Source organism: Amblyomma maculatum, chromosome 5 (assembly GCF_055883805.1).
Source record: "Amblyomma maculatum isolate TAMU_Amacu chromosome 5, ASM5588380v1, whole genome shotgun sequence".
Lineage (NCBI taxonomy): Eukaryota > Metazoa > Arthropoda > Arachnida > Ixodida > Ixodidae > Amblyomma > Amblyomma maculatum.
In genome coordinates, this window is record NC_139348.1 from 54,585,756 (window position 1) to 54,612,155 (window position 26,400).

Sequence of the window (26,400 nt, forward strand, 5' to 3'; positions counted from 1 at the left end):
CACCAGTAAGGGGAAAAGCTGGCGGTTCTAGTGGAAATTCGAGCATCCACAGCAGACTGCACACCAAGCACATATCATTTCACGTGAGGCTCTTCAACACCTTAGGATCAGCCGAATTATGCGTACTAATGTAGAGAAAAGAGCCCGCATATCTTTCTTTTTTTTTGCTATAAGCAACGTGCAATGAAGCTTGCTGTGTCGATCGTCACGCCGGAACACATATCCTAGCGAGAAGAGCAAATACTTATGAGGCGACTTTTTAGCATTTTGGGGCATTTTCACGCCGCCTGCACGAGCTTGTAGGATAATAATGCACGCTCTGTCGAAGCTTTGCGTGGCGTGTGTCGGATAACTGCACTAGATCCAGAGGTCTCGGCAAGGACGTTATCTGTCAAATGCGTATCTATAATGCTGCTGATCATGCTCGGTCGTTTGTCGCGAACCAAATTGCTAACAGCAGCATTTTTGAGTCACGCTTCAGGACAATTGCAGTGCTTTCTATGCAGTGCAGGTTCCCTATGTGCAGTACCTATTTCTCTGTGACAAAAATCTTCGATAGCTTCGTGTACAGCAAGCAAAGCTGATAGGCTATGGATTTTCCCTAAACCAGGTAACAAGTTCCTGTCAGGCTTAAGTGCTTGAATATTCATGTATATTGTGTTTCTATTGCAATAAGCTGACAGGAAGTGAAGTAGCAGGAATCCATGAGCATAGTAGGGCCAAAGTTTTGAGCAGGCCAGAAAAGCTTTGGGTTGATGAAGTTTGCATGCATGCATGCATGGCTTAAAAAAAGCAATAAATGCCCCGCATGAAAAAGTTGGGCAGGATGAGAATTGCTATCCAATTTGGATTTATCGATTGAAAGTATGCTCTTTGTTTTCATGCCATGTCTATCACAAAAAAAAGAGGCCATTATTCTTGGAAATTAGCATTGCTCTTAGCATCATTAAAGTTATCTGTTAAGGGCACACTGGGGCTGGCTGTTTTAACTGTGTACACGTATTTAGCATGTTACTTTCATGGACTGTTGTTTTGCATCATGGCGTTCCTGCAAGCTTGTGTAGGGATTTTAATGCATTTATGTTTCTTGAAACACTTCTAATGGTTTTAGCCATATTAGTGCTGCCTTTGCACTAGAGATAATTGATTTTTTTCACAGAAACAAAGCAGCTATTCGTGCTTTTTTCATATTCTGTGTATCAGATGAAAAGTCAGTTAAATGTTCAAGCAAAACTCATTCACTCATATGCGGGAATGCGTATCTATATGCCCACTTTTTATTGGGACAGGTCCTGGAACAGTTCCAGGATGCGGATTTGTTCTGCCGCCGATAGCCTTCTTAGTCTTTTTGCTACAGATAGAGCGAAAAGGTCGCATAAATCATGCTCATTGCTTATTGTTTGGTGTGCTTCTGTCAGTTTCCCTACATGACTGGCTAATTTGGCATCGTCAGCCTTATATGGTCGTTTTTTATGTCTCTTTTCTCTCCAAAGCTATGCTCAGTCTTTTGTTTCTCACCGCCTATCCATTTTTGGCCAAGAACAGGCTTGCAACATGTTTCTGGCTACAAAAATTTGTTATGTTTTACAGGTAATCCATTGCGCAAGGAATTACATCCAAAGTTTTCACCGAATGTTTGAGACGTTCATATGGCAGTCCAGTTTTGAGCCGATACCGCGCGATAACTTATTCAGGCCTCTTTCTGCTGGCGTACTAGGTTTGACACATCTCTATGTCAGACAGTTTCTTGTTTCTTTTTTCCGTAGTACCTACTGTGAAGTTCGGTGAAGTTTCGGGCCAATCGGTTTCTCGCACAGAGCTTACGACCCGAGGTATATAGGTTAAGAGGGCTCACCAGTGCCAACGTCCATAGAAAATACATGGTAACTTGCAGAAGCTCTAGCGTGTCCAATTGCGGTTAAATTTTCATGGGGTTTGTGGCAGCGTTTTCGTCTTTAGAGAATAGAGGAAATGTTGCGGGCAGATTTTATTTTTAAGGCTTCATTTTATTTCAAATCATAGACAAATATTCCTAAAAATTGCGTTTTTAGATATGTCGGTCTTCCTTGTCATCTCATAAAAAAACTAGGCTAGACATCAAAATTTCCTCCGCAACATTTCCTCCCCTTTTCTTTCTTGATTGTTAATCTGCAATTTTTATCCATATCGAACCTATTGTTAGCGTTTTACAGGTTCTGAAAGTTGTGAATGTATTTTCTGCGGGAATTGAAGTTCGCGCCAAATTTAACTATTTGCGTCGTGGCTCCATCTGGTGTCAAACTGTTTAGACAATACTACACTCTACCACCAACCTCTTGCTTGTCAGTGTTAGTGCGCGCATGTTTTTCTTGAAATTTTGACCAACTTGACTTCTTTCTGTCCTTTTTTCTTGCTTGGGCTGTGAAGTGAGATGCCAAGTGCAGTCAAGAAGAACCCCTCCCCCGCTGCCCGAGGATATAACATTTTTTGCACCAAAGCATAAGTGACTTACAGGGCCATTTATGTGGGTGAACAGCATTGTTCCCACCCCAACAAAGGTGTGCAGTGGTTCAGGCGACCTATTGTAGGATACAAGTGAAGGCAGGAGCAAACATCCTTGGCACCTATCCATTGTGGATGTAGAAGAGGCGCGACAGGAAAGCAAAGGAGATGACCCTTTGTTGGCTTTTGGGCCCATGATGTGGGAAGTGGGCTCTTGAGCTCTAATCACCTCGCACCCTTTCTCCAACCTCCCCCTTCACACCTCCGCATGAAAAGCGAACATCCACTCCCCACAGCAAGGGGACAAAATCCTGTCTCGTTCCTTTTCCTGCCTAACCTCTGCTGCATTGCCCACGGATCGGTTGGTAGCGCCAGCTGAAAAATCAATCCAGGGAGCCCTATGGTACCTATGGCTTCAATCAGGTTGGAAAGGTGTATACACGCTGACATCTCCCCAAGGCAAGGGGTGAAATAACCATTTCGTTCCTTTTCTTGTCTAGCCTCTGCTGTACTGTAGCTCCGACCTCATGAGAACTGGTCGAACCGGTCCGTCGTGTAAATAACATGACCTCAAAGGTGAGTAGCCTGGCAGGCAAAATCATTTAGTTCCACTTCTGAACCGGTTTCGCTAAGTCAAGCGTTCGACCACTGCCTTTATTCTCCCATTTAGAGCCGGCTCGGTATGCGCCGCAGCTAGCAGGACCTCCTGCACCACGCTGCAAAATACACAGCGACAAAAAAAAATGCAACTCGAAGTAGGGCGCCTACTAAGCCTTCCTTGGAAATCATATGAGGTAAGGAATTTCAGCTTGCAAACCAGTCGCAATTGGTTGGAAGATTTCCTTTTAGGGTTGCTGCCCCGATTTTGCGTGCAAAAGATCATACGCGGGTGGCGTGGCCACCACCCCTCTTTCCTTCTGTTTAGATCGCATTTTTTTTATTTGAACAAAATAAACCAGTAGCAAGAAACCTGTTCCAATACATGATCGTGACAGTGACAAAAGAAAAGGGGAAAGATGCTCTGTAGTCAGGAAGGGTGTCCTAGACGATTTCTAGGCTGTCTTAATTTTTAGTTTTTGCACTCAAAGGTCGCTTGAGTGAGCGAGTCATCTGTGCTTCGACAATGTAATGAGGTTCGCGAATTGGAAGGCCACGGCTTCTTCTTGGGTCCACGAGTTCTGGCAGCAAACAGTGCATATAAAACTTTTGAGACCTGGCAACATCTCGTCCTCCCAAAACGATTCATGCCTGGAAATCACCTCAATACTCATGCCATTTTTGGTCCAGACTACAAACAAGCACTTCTGACGGCGAGCAATATTGAGCTGGCCTTGTACTTGGTACCAATAATTGCTGTTAGTCTTCAGCTGCAATCTTCCGTCCTTGTTTTCGACACAGCAGGTTATTTTTTTGGCGCGAACTCCTTCTAGTGGAGTAATGTCCCTCGCTGAGTACGGACACTTGACTTCGACAGGGATGTCCTCCCCAATGAGTCCGTCAGGGGAAGCGCCAAGAAAGGGGTTTTCCTGGTCAACAAACAGGCCGCACTCTTTTACCACAACGTTGCATTCCTTCTCGATTTGCTTTAGTGCTAAGCACTCGTGGTCCTTTCCGTACCTTATGGCTTCAGATGTGATTTCTTTGTACAGGATATCGCCAACTGTCCGCCCACATCCTGTCGTTGCTTTCATTTTACACAGGATCAAGGATTGAACGAAACACACATGTCTTGTTGGTACGAAGGAGCGGAAGATATATGTGTTCGGCGACGTGAACGCTGCCAGGCAACTAGGCAAAGTAAACGGTCATACACTCGCGGACACCTCTATGTGGCTATGTAACCGAGGCAATGCTGGAAAGGGAAGCAGACAAGATTTTGTGCACTAGGAGTTCCTTTCTTTCCTTTTATCTGGGGGCTGAATACTAGTGTCCTCAACACAATGGATTGTTTTCCAGTAACCAAAGGCTAATATGGGGGAAGGTTCCCTTCACGCCTTTTCAACTCTGTCAAAAGATGATTCACACCTTTCTCTCTCCCTAGTCGAAACCAGCCCTGCTTAGTACTGCCTGCAAGGAATCCTCACCCTACCACTGTAAAGAGTAGTAAACCGGTTTCTTTTACGAGTTAACCTCCCTGCCTTTCCTCCTCATTTTCCTTCTCTTCCTTCGCACAAAAGATGGGAGGGGGCATTGGCGACCCAAACTGGAAAACGCTACAATTGTGCGCTACTGGAGAAAAGGACCATTCTCTGGCCCCCACTCCGGTCCCCCAGGTTTGGCCGCATATCAACTGAAAGTTCTCGGCTCTACTTTTTGTACGCGGAAGAAGTAACACTTTCGTGTCACGGTGTAATTTACACACCTGGACGGAGAATAGGACTTTCCTCCCTTTTGTGGTGCTTAAGTGCTGCCATCTATCGACAAAAAAAGTTCAAATCTGAGTTGCCTTGCAGCTGGTGAGCCCTCTTAGGATGTGCACCTGCCCGTGTTGAAGGGTTACTAAATTGGTGGAACCACACATGCATGACCAAGGTGCGGTGACAGCTCTATTGTACGCGTCTTTTCCTCTGCTCATGTGCATACAACCTTTTTGGGGTAGCAGGTGTGCGGTCGCTGACCAGCGCGCGATGAGGCGCAATGGGTCATTGGTTTGGTTTGGCAAAACTTTATTTCCCACAGTAGGGGTCCTGGAGGACACTCGGCTAGGCGCCAGGTGTAGAGGGCAGCTCCCACGTCGGAACAGAGAGCCCGAAGCTCTCCGCCGCCACGCGGGCCTCCTGGACAGCCCGAAGCTGATCATGTAGTGAAGCACTTTTTAAAACTTTGTCCCAACGTTCCTTGTTCTTGGCGTAGGCGTCGCTCGATGCACAACCACACAGCATATGGTTTAAGTCTACACGGTCACTGCACCGTTCACACACATGTTGTCCGTCGTAGTCTGGGTCAATGTGCTTCATGCGCCAGGGGTTGGGGTATGAGTTCGTTTGGAGCAGGCGTAACGTGACTGATTGGCTGCGGGTTAATTTCTTATCCGGGAGGGGAAATGCTCGTCTGCCTAGATAAAAGTGCTTAGTGAGCTCGTTGTACGTGAATAATTGATCTGGAATAATTGATATGTGGAGTAGCAGGGGAAACCGGAGGGACGCGGTCGATGAGTCCTCGCGCCGCCTCGTGTGCGATCTCATGGAGATTCCGCAGGCCGCCCCCTAAGCTGCCCATATGTGCCGGGAACCATACGATGGAGTGATCGGTGATGTTACTTCCGCCTAAGATCCGTAGCGTCGTCTTGTCTATCCCGCCCTTGGCGAAAGCTCGAGTGGCTGCTCTAGAGTCGCTGTATACAGTTGTGAAGTCCGAGTCTTTTAGGGCTAGTGCTATCGCTGCTTGTTCAGCTACCTCTGGCTTCTTGGTGTAAAGTGTGAGTGAGTTGCGCGTACGCCCGTGTCCGTCGACTACTACTACCGAGTAGGCATGCTTTCCCGGTATGTACGCTGCATCCACGAAAGCTGTCTGGTCGGGGAACTGTGCCGCGTCCGCAGCGAGGGCTTTGGCGCGGGCGAGCCTTCTTCCTTGATTGTGGATCGGGTGTACGTTTCTTGGGAAGGGGGACACTTTGATCGCTTCTCGCACGACTTTAGGTAACTGCTGGACGTTGTCATTTTCTACTATGGTGTTCAGGCCGAGCCTAACGAGAATCTCTCTGTCCGCTTTGGTGCTTGATAGGCGTGCAATCTGTGCCGTGTGCTGTGCCTCGATGATTTCGGCAAGGGTATTGTGCACTCCTAGCTGTAAGAGTAGTTCAGTGGAGGCATTATCGGGGAGCCCCAACGCTGTCTTGAAAGCTCGGCGTATGTGTACCTCAAGCCTTCTCTGATGTTCCTTTTTCCAGTTGAGCATTGCAGCCACGTATATAATGTGACAGAGTACAAAAGCATGGACCATTTGAATAGCGTTGTCCTCGCTCAGTCCCCTGTGCCTATTCATGATGCGCCGAAACATCCGGATCGCGTTTGCAATCTTGATCGTGATGCTTTCAAGCATCGCCCAGTTGGACCCGTTGCTTTGGATGATTAGTCCTAGAATTCGTATTTTATCGACCGTGGGTATGCGATTTCCATCCCTGTCGTGTAACTCTATGCATCTATGCATGGTGTGTGGTGTCGGCGCCAGTCGTTGGACGGGCGGCCTGGTCTTGGGGGGTGATTGAGCCACAGTTGTTCAGAAGAAGCCCTTGCTCAATTGGGAGTTTCCACATGGCGTTTTACCCCTCAGTGACAGCTTTCTGTTTTTTTTTATAAGAACTTAAGCTGTTGTTCACACGGCAAACATTGGTCCCGCATGTACGTGTGCAAAAGAAAACAAGGGAAGGCAGAGGTTTGGAATGTGGTGATGCCGTTCATATGTTTGCGTGGGACCTCTCCTTTCCCAAGTGTTGTTAGTTAATATCCTTTCCCAAGTCTTTGATTGGTGAGAAAAGTTGCCTTATTGGTTATTGGTGGCTGTCCCCGCTAAGGGCGGAGACATATGGCTTAAAAGTAAGCGCTCTGGATGAAACCAGGGCTGATTTCGTCCTACCAACGGGTAAGTCATGTAAATAGTTTTCTCCTCACTTGCGTCTCCTCGTTTTATTTATGAGTAAATAAATAGTTAATCTTTCCGTCGTGCCCTCAAGTAACGTGATTGTTGCGAGTCCGAATCTTCAATTTATAACAACATCGATATCGTCAAGTGTTTCCTCACCTCGCTACCTGAAGGGGAAACTCAACTCCTACCATCCAATTACCAGAGCATCCCTGCAAACTAACTTTGTGAACCTTCTTCCAAACTTAGTGGTCTCTTCCAATTTTACCGATCGGCCATTATTATTTCGTTTTATGAAAGAAGTTTACGAATCAGTGCGTTTTCTCGCAGTTCGCTTCTCTTATGAGCACTCATTCTCTGTTCAAGGAAACATGTACACAAAGAATTGATATCTATGTTTTCCCCCCTCCCTTATATCGTTCACTCTATTCTAACTGTATGGGGGCATGATGTTTTAAAAAGGGTGCGCAAAATGCCAGTCTCGCCTTCTAGTAAACCGTTTTTCTTTAAATTTCATGCCGAAGTTTTTCCAGTTAAAGTGTGCCTTCACAAAAAAATATTTTCGTTTCTTCTGTTAATTGTTGGTTATGTGATACACCTAAAACCATCGAACACTGTTTCATTGCCTGCAAAGATGCAATATTATTTTGGGACGTTCTGCAAAGAACATTGAAAAAAGGCTTTATTTTGAATTCCCACAGTGTGCGTTACTTGATGCCCATCGAACATGACCACAAACCCTATGACATGATTTCCCTCCTTGGACTGCACAGCCTCTGGAAAACGCGTATGTTGGATCGGAATTTTGAGCCTCTCGTCTCCCCCGTTACACATTTTGGCCAAATGGTGCACGAGCTTAGAGAAAGAACGAAGATAGTGACTATCAACCGAACTGGCTGCCATTGTTGATGTGTTGTCTTCCCTTGCCACCGTTTTAGTGAAGTTGTGCTAAGTCGTATTCTAGCTGTGTGATGCTGTGTTGTATGCTTCAATTGGAATTTTCGCCTACAGGCTGATTACTTTGTAAATAATGTATATAGCTCTATGCTTAATTTAAAGACATGTAATAAATACCATGCTGAAGAAACAAAATTCTCGGCATGACCGATTGGTTAGCGTAGCAAGCTACTAAGTAATAGCTACCGAGTTCGAGGAGCGCTGTTGCAGACCTTTCTTTTTTTTTTTTGTCCCCTAGTTGTTGTTTTTTCCACGTTTCAGATTATTTTAATGTATTTTAGGTGCTTCGTTACTTTATAGCTTTTACTTTTTATCTGTGCCCTTTTTTTTTTTGTCCGAGCCACCAGTGTCAACAGTGCGAAGTGTGCCAGTAAAAACAAAAAAAAAGAACGAAAAAGGGTCAAATATTAGTCTCTTGGGTAGCATCTGCAAGAAGCAACCGTTCCTCCTCCTACAGTTCATCCTTTGGAGACTAAATGTTTATCCCCTTGCAGTTGGTCCCCAAAAGAATTAATGTTTGTGGCAAAACAGTTGGCTCCCAAAAAGACTAACCTCACTACCCCTTTTAGTTCTTTTTTCTCAGAGTGATCTTTATTGGATTTGCCGCGTGCTAATATTGTTTTTCCTTGGTTTCGAGTCTCCGTGCTATTCTTCACACATTTGTATAAGACGCGATAATGGCCGATAAATTGCGATGCACTGCGCCATTTTTATGTAACTCGGAACAGCATATTGTTACTTAGCTGTATTCGCTGTTCGTGATGAGGATGAAGAAGTGCAACAGACTCCGAGAAGACGACGACGCTGAGTGTTGTGAAATCGGTGCCCTCATCAGCGTTAGTTGTGCGGACAGCTTTGGGACTGTAAATCTTCCACGTAACATCTCTTGGTGGAGGTTAATCTATTCGATCCCCTGTCACAAGCTAGATCTCCGCAGCGGCCGCCACATCGGAACCACCACGATGACTACCGACGCCTCTACCTCTACAGCCGCCGCCCCTGCTGTTGTAATGGCCCACCCCCGTGACCCCGGAACCTTCTGCGGGACCGACGACGTCGACGTGGACGACTGGCTAGCCCTATACGAGCGCGTGAGCAAGCACAACAGGTGGGATGCCACACTCATGCTCGCGAATGTAATATTTTACTTGGCTGGGACCGCGCGGGTGTGGTTTGAAACCCACGAAGACGAGCTAACATCTTGGGATATTTGCAAAAAAAAGCTGCACGACTTATTCGGAAAGCCTATTGGCCGCCACATTGCCGCGAAAAAAGCGCTCGCCTCTCGGGCCCAAACGTCTACGGAGTCATATCTCACTTACATCCAAGACGTCCTGTCTCTATGCCGCAAAGTCGACCAAGGCATGCCTGAGGAGGATAAAGTCGGCCATATAGTAAAAGGCATTGCCGACGATGCCTTCAACCTCCTGTTGTGCAGGGATTGCTCCACAGTGGACTCTGTGCTGCAGGTGTGCCGACGTTTCGAGCAGGCGAAGCAGAGGCGCATATATCACCGTTTCGACCGGCTGCCGAACACGGCTGCTAGCTCCTCCTGTATCGATATCCCGACTCCTCGACCGCCTGCGAACGACAGCACTTTGACACGCATTGTCCGCCAAGAGCTTGAGGCAATGACTCCCGCGGCCTCGCTGTCGCATACACCCGACAACACCCTGGCTACCATATCACTTATTAAGGCTGTTGTTCGCCAAGAGGTTGCGAATATGGGCCTCCCTTCTACCAGCACCACCGACACCACGGATTCAGGACCTGCCCCTCCAGTAATTGCTGCCACCTCAACCAACGCCGGTTTCTCGCCCCGATATCGTTACCGCAACCCAAATGAATGGCGTACCCACGACAATCGCCCCATCTGTTTTACTTGTTCTCGCGTTGGCCACATTTCCCGCCACTGCCGTAGTCGCTGGTACACGCCATCTCGTCAGTACACCTACGTTGACCGCCGCGGAGACTATGCCCCTCGCTATTCCCCACCTCGCCCCGACCAGACCCTTGCTGACCCCGGTTCCACTGTCCGTCCTGCCAACCGTTCACCATCCCCGCAAGCACGACGTTCGCGTTCTCCTCATCCTCGCCGCAGTTCGCCAACGTCCTACTCTGGCCACTTACCGGAAAACTAGCCAATGCAGCTCCCGGAGGTGACGCTGCATTTATGACCCGGACTGAAAAGCCTCTGTTGACCCCTGCCCTACAAAATAACCGTATCGACGTCCTTGTGGATGGAGTTCCCGTTTCTGCTCTAATTGATACAGGCGCCCAACTGTCCGTTCTAAGCTCCTCATTTCGTCGTCGCCTCAAGAAAGTCCTTACGCCAGCCGTCTCGTCCACAGTTCGCGTCGCCAATGGCAGCCCTGCTGCCGTGGTTGGCATGTGTACGGCGCGAGTTACAATTGCTGACCGTCATGCCCCAGTGTTGTTCACCGTCCTACATGAATGCCCCCACGACGTTATCCTTGGCATTGATTTCTTAACAGCCCACTCTGCCCTTATCGACTGCTCTAGTGGCCTACTTCGCTTGGACCTCCCGCTCTGCTCTGAAGACCCCTCCTGCTCACCCCGACTTCGATCAGCACAGTTTAGCCGCCTTCCTCCAGAAACTGCCGTTTACATCCCTATGTCGCCATTCCCACCCGTCCCAGATGGCGACTATCTCGCTTGTCCTATTACTGATGTCATGCTGCAGCGGCACGTCATCCTTCCTCATCTAATTGTGCACATCTCCCAAAACCGCACCACTCTCCCAGTCCTCAACTTCAGCTTTTCAACTCAAGTTCTGCCCGAGGGAATTTCATTAGCTTCGCTGTCCCCGATGACCGATTGTGCCATTTCAGCTCTGTCTACAGATCATACAACTGCCGTCCCTGCCAACACCCCCTCGTCGTCCACATCGCGCCCTGATCCGCTTGACAGCATGATATCAGCTGATCTGCAACCTGAATTCGCCGCTGATTTACACAAGCTTTTGTTTACCTACAGTGACCTTTTTGACTTCGGCACCCGCCCATTGGGTCAAACGACAGTTGTAACCCACTGCATTGACACCGGGGACGCCAGTCCGATCCACAGGCGGCCCTATCGTGTTTCGCTTGCCGAGCGACGCGTCATTCAAATGGAGGTCGAAAAGATGTTAACGAACGACATAATCGAGCCTTCCAGTAGCCCCTGGGCATCCCCTGTCGTGCTGGTCAAGAAGAAGGATAACAGTTGGAGATTCTGCGTTGACTACCGTCATTTGAATAAGATAACCAAAAAAGATGTATATCCTCTTCCGCGCATCGACGACGCGCTTGATAGTTTGCACGGAGCCAGCTACTTTTCATCCATCGACCTTCGTTCCGGCTACTGGCAGATTTCTGTCGACGAGAGAGACCGTGAAAAGACAGCGTTCATCACCCCTGACGGCCTCTATCAATTTAAAGTCATGCCTTTTGGCCTATGTAACGCCCCTGCAACTTTCGAACGGATGATGTACTCATTGCTGCGCGGCTTCAAGTGGACGACTTGTCTTTGTTACTTAGACGACGTCATTGTTTTCTCGTCCACTTTTGACAGCCACCTCTCTCGCCTTTCTACCATTCTCGAGCTATTCCGCCGCGCCGGCCTTCAACTCAACTCAAAGAAATGCTGTTTCGGCCATCGGGAAATCAAAGTGCTTGGTCACTTGGTTAATTCTTCCGGTGTTCAGCCTGACCCTGACAAGATACATGCCGTCACAGATTTTCCCACTCCGCGTTCATCCAGCGATGTCCGAAGCTTTATTGGCCTATGTTCCTATTTCCGACGATTCGTCCCGAACTTCGCAGTCCTTGCTCGTCCGCTCACCCAGCTCCTCAAGAAAGACGTTTCATTCTATTGGGGGCCTGAACAAGTTGCAGCTTTCTCAAAGCTTATTGCTGCTCTTACTACTCCACCAGTCTTGGCCCACTTCAACCCTTTCGCCAATACTGAACTCCGTACCGACGCAAGTGGCCATGGAATAGGAGCTATTCTCGCTCAGCAACAACACGGCCGTACAAGGGTGATTGCGTATGCCAGCCGCCTCCTGTCAACGCCCGAACAAAATTATTCTATTACAGAGCGAGAGTGCCTGGCGCTTGTCTGGGCTATTACGAAATTCCGCCCTTATTTGTTCGGCCGCCATTTTACTGTGATAACAGACCATCATGCCTTGTGCTGGCTTTCCTCTCTCAAAGATCCTACTGGCCGTTTGGGGCGCTGGGCGCTACGATTACAAGTATACACCTTTTCCGTCGTCTACAAGTCCGGCCGGCTTCACCAAGATGCCGACTGTTTGCACGTCATCCCGTCGACTCCCCTAGTCCTACAGACTCTGACGATGATGCATATGTCTTATCTGTCTCCGCCTTTGCCAACATTACCAAGGAACAGCACTTAGATCCTTCTCTGCATTCCATTATCCTCCGTCTTACCTCCGACCGCCCTGACCCATCTCTCGCCTTATGTGTGCTCCACCAGAACACCCTATACCGACGTAATATGCGACCAGATGGCACAGACCTTTTGCTCGTCGTTCCACAACACCTGCGTTCCACCCTCCTTGAACAGTTCCATGATGCTCCCACGGCTGGCCACTTGGGTGTCTCTCGAACATACGACAGCCTGCGCCGACGTTTCTACTGGCCGGGGCTCTACCGCTCTGTCCAGCAGTACATTGCCGCGTGTGAACTGTGTCAGCGTCGGAAGAAGCCCACAATTTTGCCTTCAGGTCATATGCAGCCAATACCCATACCAACTGACCCATTTTCCCGTATAGGCGTTGACCTCCTTGGCCCCTTTCCAGTTTCCACCTCGGGCAACAAATGGATCGCCGTCGCCACCGATTACGCTACTCGGTACGCTATTACCCGAGCCATCCCGACCAGCTGCGCCACAGACGTCGCTGACTTCCTTCTAGAAAACGTAATTCTTCATCATGGTGCTCCTCGCGAACTACTAACTGACCGTGGCCGCTGTTTCCTGTCGCGAGTGGTTGACGAAATTCTCCGTTCGTGCTCCGTCCGCCACAAATTCACCACCGCATATCACCCCCAGACCAACGGCCTCACGGAACGTCTAAACCGTACCCTCACAGACATGCTGGCCATGTATGTGTCTGACGACCATCGAGATTGGGACGTTCATCTCCCCTTTGTCACATTCGCCTACAATTCATCTGTCCATTCTACCGCTGGATACTCCCCATTTTATTTATTATTTGGCCGACACCCGTTACTACCCTTCGACACCTCTCTACCCGCGGCAGACGCCACCTGTACTTACACCAGTGATGCCGTCACCCGTGCTCATGATGCCCGCCGGTTAGCTCATGCCAGGCTCTCTGCATCCCAAGACTCTCAAAAGATCCGGTACGACAGCCGCCACCGTGATGTCCACTACACTCCTGGATCTCTCGTTTTGCTGTGGCTCCCGTGCCGTCGAGTGGGCTTGTGTGAAAAACTTTTGCCCCGTTACACTGGCCCTTACCGTGTTTTGCTCCCCGTGACCGACGTCACCTACGAAGTTGAATCTGTGGTTCCGAAGTCCACGTCCACAGCTCCAACCTCCGAAATAGTGCATGTGTCCCGTCTGAAGCCCTATCATCAACGTTCTATTTCGCTAACATAGACCGCACCGGGACTGTGCTTTTCCCGCGGGGGGGTAGTGTTACTTAGCTGTATTCGCTGTTCGTGATGAGGATGAAGAAGTGCAACAGACTCCGAGAAGACGACGACGCTGAGTGTTGTGAAATCGGTGCCCTCATCAACGTTAGTTGTGCGGACAGCTTTGGGACTGTAAATCTTCCACGTAACAATATATTTATCATGTGATTTCTTACATGCTTACTCGTCATGCATGGCGACTTCGAAATGTGATGCAGATATTATGTTTCAGATACAAATCACAGCCGCTTTTGCACACCCGAGACAACTCGGTTATGCACAGCGGGTTTTTAAGACATACTGCCCTACAAAGGGCCACGGCGTGCAGCTGGCTACCTAGCGGCCTCAATTCGACGAATCTCTCTCCTCTTAACACTCGTGATTCACAACACGTGAGCGCTAGTCAGGACATTGTGATTGAGAGCACCGGAGAAAGCGCGCGTGCGTGTTTCGCGAGAGTACTAGCTGCTACTTCTCCCGTCTTGGCATTTTTTTCCTCCAAGCCATCGTACCCGTCCTGCGGCCTCGTTTCATTACTGATAAAACAGACGCTCGCGCTGCGCGATTATTCCGGCGCTGTCCACTACGGTACCTCGCTTTGTTTTCGCTCACGGATTTGTCGCGGCGTTCAGTAAGTGGGGGAGTTAGTTTGCTTTTCATTTCATTTTATTCCCTTAAAGACCCTTGAGGGGTATTTACTTAAGGGTCTTACTTTGTGCTCTTCCCTTTCCTACCATTCTTGTTTCTTTTTACGTGAAGACGCAAAAGGTATGCAAAGTAAAAACTCTGCTCAGCTTTTGGTTTATTGATGTGCAGCGTTTAATGACTGCAGTAATGCATATTATGCATTTACTGCTGCTCGGCGGTAATTTCATTAAAGCTCTAGAGTTACATTTTTTTTTTAATGATACAGTGTTGTATTTTGTTGACTTGTTCGTTTACTCTAATCCCGTGTTTAGATTTTTATTTTTATTTGTTGTTTTAATGCCTTGTATATTCACTCCTGCCTGGGCCGAAATATTGGCCTGCAGTATTTTGAAATAAATAAATACGACGCACGAACCGCGCGTGAGAAAGTAGAAATTTTTGAAGTGTGATTCCTAACCTGGGAAATTACCTTTTCTTACCTATTCCAGGTAGGGAAACAGTTGGCGTGTTCCTCAAGCAGTTGGTACAGCGTATGAAGGGATTAAGCGACCCCTTGAACGAGAGAATTGATCTGATGGACAAAAAAAGCAGCCAATCAGGAAATGCAAGAGAACTAATGGGCTTCCGCCTTTTGATCAAGGAGGTTACTTGTGACTAATAAATAGCTTTGCTCTCGCTCTCTCTGTCATGGTGCTGAACAAAGCTCAAGCATGAAAATATAATTGGGGGGCGGGTGCTTAGGATCAAGTAAATAAGGTAAACCTTTTTCAAGTAGTGTGATGAGCATGCACACATGGGACGAGCTCACCTAGCCTTTTTGGGAACAATGCCTCCTCTATTCTTACAAAAAATGAAAGAGGTGTTGGTGCGGATCGCTAGAGCACTGAAGCAGATAAAAACAGAAATTGTACGGCACACCACGTGGTTTGATTTCGAAATGGTGCTGTCGGCTCGAGGGCTACGCAGATGCCTGGTATATAGCGAATTTTGATTCGATTTCAGCAAATGAATCGCGCGAACTCTTAAATGCATATCAAACGAACGGAACCATTTGTTTTGGCGAATGTGCCGATGTCGCTTTCAATGGGAGCCGAGTTTGAACTGGGTGAAAAAAAAAAGAAAAACGAGAACATGAAAGATATACGCAGTACAACTGTGTTTCGTATTACTGTCCTGGATATGTGTCCTGCAGTACCTGCTTGTTAAAACACTGGCAAAGACATCCTTGTGACGCGGGCTTTTTTTTGGTAGGTAATTTAACATGTGATTTGACTGCATTTTCCCGAATCGGAGAAAACTGGCAGTCGGCTGAGGTAGAAACTTGCTTTGTTTTCAACGTGATGGGCGCAATGGCCGCCTCTGCTCTGCTCAGTGATCCATTGCGTCGCACTTCGCCCAGATAATGAGCGCATATTCAGGTGATAAATCACTTATCGAAAACATCGACCACCACGCGGTTTACTAGTTTGCGTGGGAGAATGTTCTACAACAGATGAAAACGGAACTCAGTACAATACGAACGAATGAAGTGCGCTCGCTGTCTTGCGTATGTGCCATGCTAATCTTTCTTTTCGGAAAATTACCTATGAAAGCGCACGCCTGCATAGGCAGTGATTCGAAACCAGCTGAATGACCCAGCGTTGCCGGTAATCTCGGCCGTCGGTTAGACCGCGGTTGTGTCAAGCACGAGTATTACGTTTGTTTACACGCTCTGCAAGAAATAGGCTTCTAAAGCACCGTCGAGTGGCGCTGCTGCTCCTGACAGCGAGCGCCATCTCTGACAGAAAAATAGAAACTGGGGATACACGCGGTGGTACCACCTAGGCATCCTGTCCAAGTTTTCTCCTTTCGCTCGCTCGCTTCCGCGCACGTGCAGACGTCTCGCGCTGCTTTGTTGCGCGGGCGCACACTGGACGCTGCCGGCTCAGCTCGCTACGTTTACGGTGTGCGCCGTGCGCTTTCTCTCGCACGAGCACGCGCCTTGACGCGCCCCCGCAGGCGCACCGCGACATGCCACCTGCATTCAGTCTTGGTTATGTGATACACCTAAAACCATCGAACACTGTTTCATTGCCTGCAAAGATGCAATATTATTTTGGGACGTTCTGCAAAGAACATTGAAGAAAGACTTTATTTTGAATTTCCACAGTGTGCGCTACTTGATTCCCATCGAACATAACAACAAACCCTATGACATGATTTTCCTCCTTGGACTGCACAGCCTCTGGAAAACGCGTATGTTGGATCGGAATTTTGAGCCTCTCGTCTCCCCCGTTACTCATTTTGGCCAAATGGTGCACGAGCTTAGAGAAAGAACGAAGATAGTCACTATCAACCGGACTGGCTGCCATTGTTGATGTGTTGTCTTTCCTTGCCACCGTTTTAGTGAAGTTGTGCTAAGTCGTATTCACGCTGTGTGGTGCTGTGCTGTATGCTTCAATTGGAATTTTCGCCTACAGGCTGATTACTTTGTAAATAATGTATATAGCCCTATGCTTAATTTAAAGACATGTAATAAATACCATGCTGAAGAAACAAAATTCTCGGCATGACCGATTGGTTAGCGTGGCAAGCTACTAAGTATGAGGTACCGATTTCGAGGAGCGCTATTGCAGACTTTTCTTTTTTTTTGTCCCCTAGTTGTTGTTTTTTCCACGTTTCAGATTATTTTAATGTATTTTAGGTGCTTCGTTACTTTCTAGCTTTTACTTTTTATCTGTGGCCTTTTTTTTTTGTCCGAGCCACCAGTGTCAACAGTGCGAAGTGTGCCAGTAAAAACAAAAAAAAAAGAACGAAAAAGGGTCAAATATTAGTCTCTTGGGTAGCATCTGCAAGAAGCAACCGTTCCTCCTCCTACAGTTCATCCTTTGGAGACTAAATGTTTATCCCCTTGCATTTCGTCCCCAAAAGGATTAATGTTTGTGACAAACCAGTTGGCTCCCAAAAAGACTAACCTCACTACCCCTTTTGTTCTTTTTCTCAGAGTGATCTTTATTGGATTTGCCGCGTGCTAATATTGTTTTTCCTTTGTTTCGAGTCTCCGTGCTATTCTTCAGACATTTGTATAAGACGCGATAATGGCCGATAAATTGCGATAACTCGGAACAGTATATATTGATCATGTGATTTCTTACATGCTTACTCCTCATGCATGGCGACTTCGAAATGGGATGCTGATATTATGTTTCAGATACAAATCACAGCCGATTTTGCACAACCGAGACAACTCGGTTATGCACAGCGGGTTTTTAAGACATACTGCCCTACGAAGGGCCACGGCGTGCAGTTGGCTACCTAGCGGCCTCAATTCGACGAATCTCTCTCCTCTTAACACTCGTGATTCACAGCACGTGAGCGCTAGTCAGGACATTGTGATTGAGAGCACCGGAGAAAGCGCGCGTGCGTGTTTCGCGAGAATACTAGCTGCTACTTCTCCCGTCTTGGCACTTTTTTCCTCCAAGCCATCGTACCCGTCCTGCTGCCTCGTTTCATTGCTGATAAAACGGACGCTCTCGCTGCGCGATTATTCCGGCGCTGTCCACTACGGTACCTCGCTTTGTTTTCGCTCACGGATTTGTCGCGGCGTTCAGTAAGTGGGGGAGTTACTTTGCATTTCATTTCATTTTATTACCTTAAAGACCCATGAGGGGTATTTACTTAAGGGTCTTACTTTGTGCTCTTGCCTTTCCTACCATTATTTTTTCTTTTTACGTGAAGACGCAAAAAGTATGCAAAGTAAAATCTCTGCTCAGCTTTTCGTTCATTGATGTGCAGCGTTTAATGACCAACCGCGCGTGAGAAAGTATAAATTTTGGAGTGTGATTCCTAGCCTGGGAAATTACCTTCTCTTACCTATTCCTGGTAGGGAAACAGTTGACGTGTTCCTCAGTTGATATAGCGTATGAAGGGAGTAAGCGACCCCTTGAACGCGAAAATTGAATTGATGGACATGGGTGACCATATCGGAAGTGCAAGAAAACTAGTCGGCTGCCGCCTTGTGACCAAGGAGGTTACTTGTGACTAATAAATTGTTTGGCTCTCGCTCTCTCTGTCATGGTGCTGAACAACTCAAGCCTGAAAAAATAATTGAGGGGCGGGTGCTTAGGATCGAGTAAATAAGGTAAGTTTCTTTCAAGTAGTGTGATGAGCATGCACACATAGGACGAGCTCACATAGCCTTTTTGGGAACAATGCCTCCTCTATTCTTATAAAAAATGAAAGAGGTGTTGTTGCGGATCGCTAGAGCAGTGAAGCAGATAAAAACAGAAATTGTAGGGCACACCACGTGGTTTATTTCGAAATGGTGCTATCGGCTCGAGGGCTACGCACATCCCAGTCGAAAAAAAAGCTACAGAACTGTGTCAAAAATACGACAAAATATCGTGTAGTTCTTTCGTAACCATCAGATTTTTCTGTAGTTCTGTAGTACTTTTCTGTAGTTCTGTAGTTTTTTTGTAGAATATTTCTGTTGTCTGTAGTTCTATAGCACTTTTCTGTTGTAACTACAGAAATTTCTGACGTTAATACAGAACGTTCTGTTGTCACAACAGGTTTCCCGTCAAAAACCGCACAGAAATTTTGTCGTAACATCAGAAAATTTTCTGTAGTTTTTTCCGGCTGGGTGCCGAGTATAAAGCGAGTTATGATTCGATTTCAGCAAATGAATCGCGCGAACTCTTACATGCATATCAAACGAACGGAACCATTTGCTTTGGCGAATGTGCCGATGTCGCTTTCAATGGAAGCCGAGTTTGAACTGGGTGAAAAAAAAAAGAAAAACGAGAACATGAAAAAAATACGTAGTACAACTGTGTTTCGTATTACTGTCCTGGATATGTGTCCTGCAGTACCTGCTTGTTAAAACGCTGGCAAAAACATCCTTGTGACGCGGGCTTTTTTTTTAGTAGGTAATTTAACATGTGAATTGAATGCATTTTCTCGAATCAGAGAAAACTGGCAGTCGGCTGAAGCAGAAACTTGCGTTGTTTTCATCGTGATGGGCGCAATGGCTGCCTCTGCTCTGCTCAGTGATCCATTGCTTCGCACTTCGCCCTGATAATGAGCGCATGTTCAGATGATAAATCACTTATCGAAAACATCGACCACCCCGCGGTTTACTAGTTTGCGTGGGAGAATGTTCTACAACAGATGAATACGGAACTCAGTACAATACGAACGAATGAAGTGCGCTCGCTGTCTTGCGTATGTGCCATGCTAGTCTTTCTTTTCGGAAAATTACCTATGTACGCGCAGGCCTGCATAGGCAGTGATTCGAAATCAGCTGAATAACCCAGCGTTGCCGGTAATCTCGGCCGTCGGTTCGACCGCGGTTGTGCCATGCACGAGTATTACGTTTGTTTACACGATCAACAGCATTGCGGCTGATATGTCGGGGATGTCTTGGAAACAGTATGTTTCTTTCGTCTTCAGCACGTATGCTATGTGTTGCCGGCGCTCGTGCATGTATGGCCCATAGAGCATGAATGAGAGGATTTTATGAGTGTGACGTGGTGGCTGCCTTCGTTGAATAAGAATTTTTTTAGAAAAATGAAAGAAAAATAATACACGTCTTTCTATTTTTAGCATAAATTGATAAAAGTGGTTGTGTGGTACCCGAAGTATGTTTGTAGTAGTTGATAAATATTCTTTTAAACGTTATAAACAAAATTAATACAGTGAATGAACTTTTATGTGCAACACAACTTTCGGGATTGGTAAACCTGCATGCGGCTGCACAAGTCCCAGAGCCGTCACACTATTTTCAACTGATACTGTGAAATTAAAGCTCTTCCGCGTGGAACAGATGCTGAAATAGCAACCTTTTTCATGCAGAGCATTGTGCTTCGTCACGGTGCGCCCGCATTCGCTATAACTGGCAGGAGAACAGCTTTCACCTCTGCACTTATACAGGAGGTTATGCGCCTCAGTGGCACAAGTCACCGAAGAACAACAGCTTATCACCCGTAAACAAATGGACTCACCGAACGGCTTAATAAGACAATCGCTGATATGCTTTCAATGTATGTCGACGAGGACCATCGAAACCTCCCTATGTCACCTTCGCGTATTATACTGCGCTGCAAGAAACGAAACATTCACTACGTTTCGTTTAGTCCACGGCCGCGAAGCCATGACTATGCTGGACACAATGCTGCTTCCTGATAGTGCTAATCTCGCAGTGATCGGTTCTGATGAATTGGTAGTGCTTGCCGAGGCCACCTGCCAACTTGCTCGACAGTGTGTCCTGCGCCAGCAAGCAAAAGACGCTCATCGGTATAATCTACGCCACAGAAATGCAAGTTACGAGCTCGGGCAACGAGTTTGGGTGTGGAGCCCAAACCGAATGAGAGGGTGGTCTGAAAAGCTTCTTCGGCGATAGTTTGGCCCATATGAGGTAGTCCGCCAACTGAGCGAGGTGAACTATGAAGTTCTTCCCCAGGGGACTGTTCGTTCCTCTCGACGGCCAACCTCCGAAGTGGTACACGTCGCACAAATGAAGCCTTACAACGCCCCGTACCCGCTCGTTCGCCCCAGCCACCCGACACTACAGATGCTCCTTGTTGCTCGGATCGCCCACGGTTAGCGCCGAGGACGTCCCCTTTGAAAGATTTGGACTAATGCCGCATTTCTAATCACTCTTGTAACACCGTCACGCAGCCGGACGGCATTACTGGTCGTTTTAGCTGGCTAGTGAGCCCGGCGTTCTTCGTCTTCCTCGCTCGAGCTCCAGGCAGCCTTGCCGCGTCACTATGATTAAATGTACCTTCCAACCTACGTTGGCTGCTCTGGCTACTTTTACAATTGCATTCAGGTGAGAAAATGGAGAAAAAAGTTGGACAAGTGTTAAAGGCTACCGCTATGAACCAAGGAAAGGTTGGCTATGTTATGGCTGACAACGCCGCTAATATAATCCAGGCTGTCAAGGTGCGCATTCTACACAATGAAACAGCGGAATCGAAGAGTGTTTTGCAGAAAAACAGAGCCGCGTACCAAGAGGAAGACAACGCAAGCTCTAGCGACGAAAGCGATCGCGAGTTTGATGCTGGTTTCGGCGCCCGCTTCAAAATTGGAGTACCTGTCCTGTTTTCGCATACACTTCTAATCACGATATAAATACCGCATTACGTTTTTACAGTGATGCCTTGGACGGCGTGAAAGGCATTGCCACCATAGTAGACTTGTAAGCGGTCGTCCTTTTGGACAGCCGCGCGGAACAAAAAATGCAAAAACAATCTGGTGATGTCCTCTGTCACACGGTGGAATTCGTTCATTCACGCTGCAGAGCGCCTGTAAGAGGCAAGTTAAAATAATACTTTTATACAGACCGTGGTTCTAATATAGGTGTGCACTTATTTCAACATGTCTTTTTAGCAAACTTGAGGATATTCACTGCAATTGTAGAGATTCTGCAGCACAGAATTGACGAGACAAACAAATGTGTTTGTGAGCCCTCGCCCTACAGAAAGGAACCAAAAGTGTCTCAGGAATATCTGAAACCACTGGGGGAAGCCACTGACGTCCTTCAAGGAAGCGGCGTGACGTCATCACTTGTCCCGCTCGTCACAGATGAATGCCAAACACCTGCCACTTCTTCTACCCATTATAGTCTCCGAAGACGTTTAGTAATTGCACCCGGCTGTCATGCATAATGCTCCTTTAATGTTCTTTTTTCTTTCTTTCACGTTTTCAACCTGCAAAAGCATCCAGACTAAAGAGGACAGGCCCTTTATGAGCCTAACAAAGCACCTTCTGACACATGCATGACATATTTGGTCCTGCATTCGTAGAGTCTCTATATATAGCAGCTTCCACGCTGGATCCCAAAATCGAGTTAAAGCAGTCCAACCTGCAGCGATATGTCCTGAAGGTCTGGCACGCTGCTCATACATGGTGGCTAGAAGGCTCGTGGGGGAAAAGAGAAGGCGGATTCAAATGTCGTGCATTCCTGTAGTCAGTTTCTTACACGCCCCACTGCTTGTATTATTTTAGTGAAAATCACGAAAATTATGCATAACACACACGCGCGCACGCGTGGTGGATTATATTATTCGTGCGACTTTTGCGACCCACACCGGCGCGCTACCTGTGTGTTATTGTTTTTAGATGCGTTCATTTTTCATTAGTAGACGAATTATGATTTCTTGCGCGCAGATGACCACGTCAGAACACACCCAGTGGTATCTTCAGCAACCTGCAGCAAGATGGCAAAAAGGGGGAACCATCACACATGCGAAGTTTAGAATGACATATCTGTGACGAAACTTGCCTGCAGATTGCCAGTACTAAGCCAGGTCGCAGAAATCTTTCTGTCCATTACCTGCTTCATATGGAAAGGTAGAAAGGATGTTTTGCACGGCATATTGCTCTTCAGAGGCCTAGGAGAGCAAGAATAGAAATCTATTGCATAGCAGACATTCTCCTGTGCAGACATCATAAAGCCAGAAAATTGAAATAAATTCAAACAGCACTGGTAGAGACCTACGTTGACTCAAAGTGACGGCGAACGCAAAAGTGGAATAAAACTGCCCGTGCTCAGTGAAACTGTTCGTGCTTGCAGACAATGTGTGCATATGATTGCATACTGTCTGGAGCAAGTGACTTAACCTGTCACAAGTTAACCAGTTGTTAAGGCAGCCACTGGTTTACGTGTAGTTTGAGGGAAACCGAGTGCCTTGGAATTATCATCGTCAACCCAGATACTCTTTCGGGTGCGACATTGAGTAAGATGTCGCATAGGTGACAGTTTTTGGTGGCAGTGTTTTTTATTGTAATAATTTGGTTGGTTTTGCTTGTGAGATTCAACTTTTAAAAGCGACTCAGTCTATGACGATGCCCTAACGGAGAGCTCAAGAAATTGCGGCAACATCGCACTAACGACCGCCGAGGCCTGGATTCGATCCCACATCCTTGGGCACAGTAGCCGAGCGCCCTAACCATTGCACCACCCAACACGTATAATTTGAGTTAGATAATTTGTGTCATTACTTACTGACTTCAGTGCCAACAACCTGAAGCATGCTGAAACTGTGGGCCCAATCGAAGAGTCATACGCTTGCTGGCAGAGGGGCAGATAAATCGCCGAAGAAAAACAAAGCAGAAAGGATAAACACATTTTTCTGAGCTGACAAAGCAGCCGATAGACGCGCTGTAAAGCAGCTAACCACGTGACTAAGTGGGAAAAATGTAGCTACTAGCGAGCTTCAGTGAAATTCCGACAACTATTGCACACCAGGGTAGCATTCAGCAGGAGTACCAGATACCTGGCTACCGCAGATACAGCAGGATACCGCGCTCAAACTGGGCTTCAGAAGGGACGCTCGTCAAAGTGCCTCAACTCCTACTTCTGTTTTTCTATATTTGCATCCTATTTCAAAAATATGAATTTTGTCGCACTAACCCCGGCCTCGGGCTGTGTTCGAACCGCCTCAAAAGGTTTCTATCGGACTTTAGTTCAGCTAAGTTTAGTAGCTGACTTTATTGACCTCGAGCAATAACGTACGGCGACACTCACAGCAACCGCATCACAGCGAGGAGTGTCTCTACCACGTACGGGGTGAAGGAAATCAAAAAAGAGAGAAGCGCACGAAAACGGGGAGAGGTATGTTTTCCTTTACATCGCGTGCCTTCCGGCTCACTGCCAGCAGCGGTCACCGGCCAGTTGCTCACGATCGATGGCCGTTCAGAAGCGGCGGTAGATAGCGGCCGTCTCCTTAGAAAAGGAAGCCAGCTGTTGATATTCTTCGTGCCCTTCCTATTACATTCCTTTTAGTACATATGTACCAACTAGCTTGTCTTCGTTTTATTGTAAAATGTGAATCGAAGCTAATATTGAACCAAAGCTGGAGTTTGCTCCCCGACGCCAGCGCTCGGTTTCCAGCGGAGCGGAGAGGAACTACAAAACCTACGCGCATCCGCGCCCGCGCTGCGCGCGCCTGTCTGCGGAGCCTGCGCAGCCCGCTCGCTCGGGAGCGCGTGCTACAGGAAGCCGCACGTGCACGCGGAGCGGGAGAAGGAGAGTGAGGACGAGGGGGGATGGTCGTGCGTCTGTGCGCGCAAAGCCGGCGCTCTTTGCCAGTGGTTTTCCTTATTTTTGCTTTTTTCTGTGCCCCGGCTGACATAGAGGCTGGCTGGAGGCACGCTTTTTATCGGTGCTTTCGAAAGTGAGAAATTATGATTAATTGATCGCCGCGGACATTGTTTTCAAAGAGCGCTTGTTGGCAGGCTCGGACAAAAAAAAAGAAAAAAACATGAGCGCAAATTCGGTACTCGAAGGCAGAGGCAAGCGACAGGTATTTTGAAGGACTTGAGGCGGCACCTCTTGATGTCTCTTCCATGTTGTTCAGAGAATGAGGGGTCCAGCCTTCTCGTTGAGAATTTATACGCGTGTACACAGCGACGAGTGCTCCGGGCGCTGGTTGGGGAGCTTCCTTTCCATTTGTGACTGTTCACTTGAAAGGGGCCTATTCAACTCTTTGGCGACAGACGTTTTAGGCGATGCTGCCGGCCCTGGTGCCTGCTTTCGGCGCGTTTAGGACGCATTCCTACGAAGGCATCAAGCATGCCGCCTTACCCTTTGGTTCCTGCTCACAGCGGCCAGGGGGAGTTCGCTGCTGTGGCGCTGCCATCCGAAAGCAATGACTTATCTACCTTTAACGGTGAGAGGTTTCTTAACGACCTGGGTCACTGACGAAAAGCCGAGGCATGCCATTTTTTCGGCAGTTTCCTCTCTCCGCGAGACGAAGAGCGAGGAAATGCCTGACGACTTTTCATGCAGGCGGGGACATCTCTCCAAGTTTGTCTTCTCAATTCCACAGCTACGCTGTGCAATCCCTAGTTCAGTTATCTCCTCTAGCGAATGCGCAGTTTTGAGCTTCCGAAACAGGATCGCGTATGAGGATAGAACGATTAACGCATGTGTTCTCCCTTTATAAGCTCCGAGTGATGGCATTAATGACATATATCTGTTTCTTGAGGCCGACTTGGTTCCGCGATGGCTGCTGCGGCACCGCCAGTTACCAACAGAGGTGCGCGATACGAGCGGTACGAGATACCTAAAAAAAAAACCGACATTCATCGTTTCAACACGAAAGCGAGAAGAGAGAAAAACACTTTAAGAGTTTTGCGAAAAAGCGCGCTGTCACTTTTTCATTCCAGTTTTTTTTTTCTTGCCCCCTTTGTTCGAGTGCGACGGCGGCCAGAATGCGGCCGGAGGAGGAAACAAGCGAGCGCGCGCGCGCAAACACGTGCTGGAAAGAGGCGTGGAGCAGACGACAGCATGCTTTTCTATGCGGCGGTGAGCAGATGACGCGGCCGCACTGCGCGGAGGTTTTGACGGGGTCTCCATGGAGGGCGCTGACGCACAGAGCGGCGCAGCGTCCCCTGGCCCAGGTTTTTTTGGCACGAGCAAGAAAGCGAGGAGTTTCCTCCTACCGCGCTTGGTTACGACGCGATCCTGCTCGGTGCCAGGTTGCAAATCATTGTAACATCGAAGGATGAAAACAATATATACTCTTTAAAATTCCGATGTTATGCAAATAGTACACGACGCCGTCGAATGGCACATCTCGTAATAAAAGTGAAGGATGAAATGGTGCATGATGTTCGCAAAAGCTTCTAAAATGGCAGCGACGATGTACTGTTAAAATGGACACGTAATCTGAACATGGGCACTGAAAGTAGGCCACTACAGTTGTCACATTGCGGTGGCTGTGTTCCTAATGCAAGTACTTGTGTGCAAGATGTGTGCTCCCAATTCGTAGTCACGGGTGTATCACTCATAAAACGATTTTTTGATGGCAATCATTCCGTTCTTTTATTGGTGTCTGACTAAATTCAGTTTGTTATCTCATTGGCGGTTCGATTTGAGGTGCAATTTGGACGTCAGCACAAGTTTGATTGTTTAGTCTTGATAGAGAAATTTCGTTTTGCGCACGTCGCTCACGGCGGCGTTTCCTGTTGTGGAGCAGCAAGCTTGTTTCCTACAATACCCACAGGGGGGTGTGCACGAAAAAGAAAGTGTCGAAACCCAGGTCACTATTCCCATGCAGTATTG

General features: G+C 47.6%; 1 pseudogene; it reads right to left on the reverse strand.

Moving 5' to 3' along the window:
• Positions 1-3,502: 3,502 nt before the first annotated feature.
• The window catches only part of LOC146188334 (uncharacterized), a 32,515-nt pseudogene continuing 9,617 nt past the window's right edge, over positions 3,503-26,400 (reverse strand).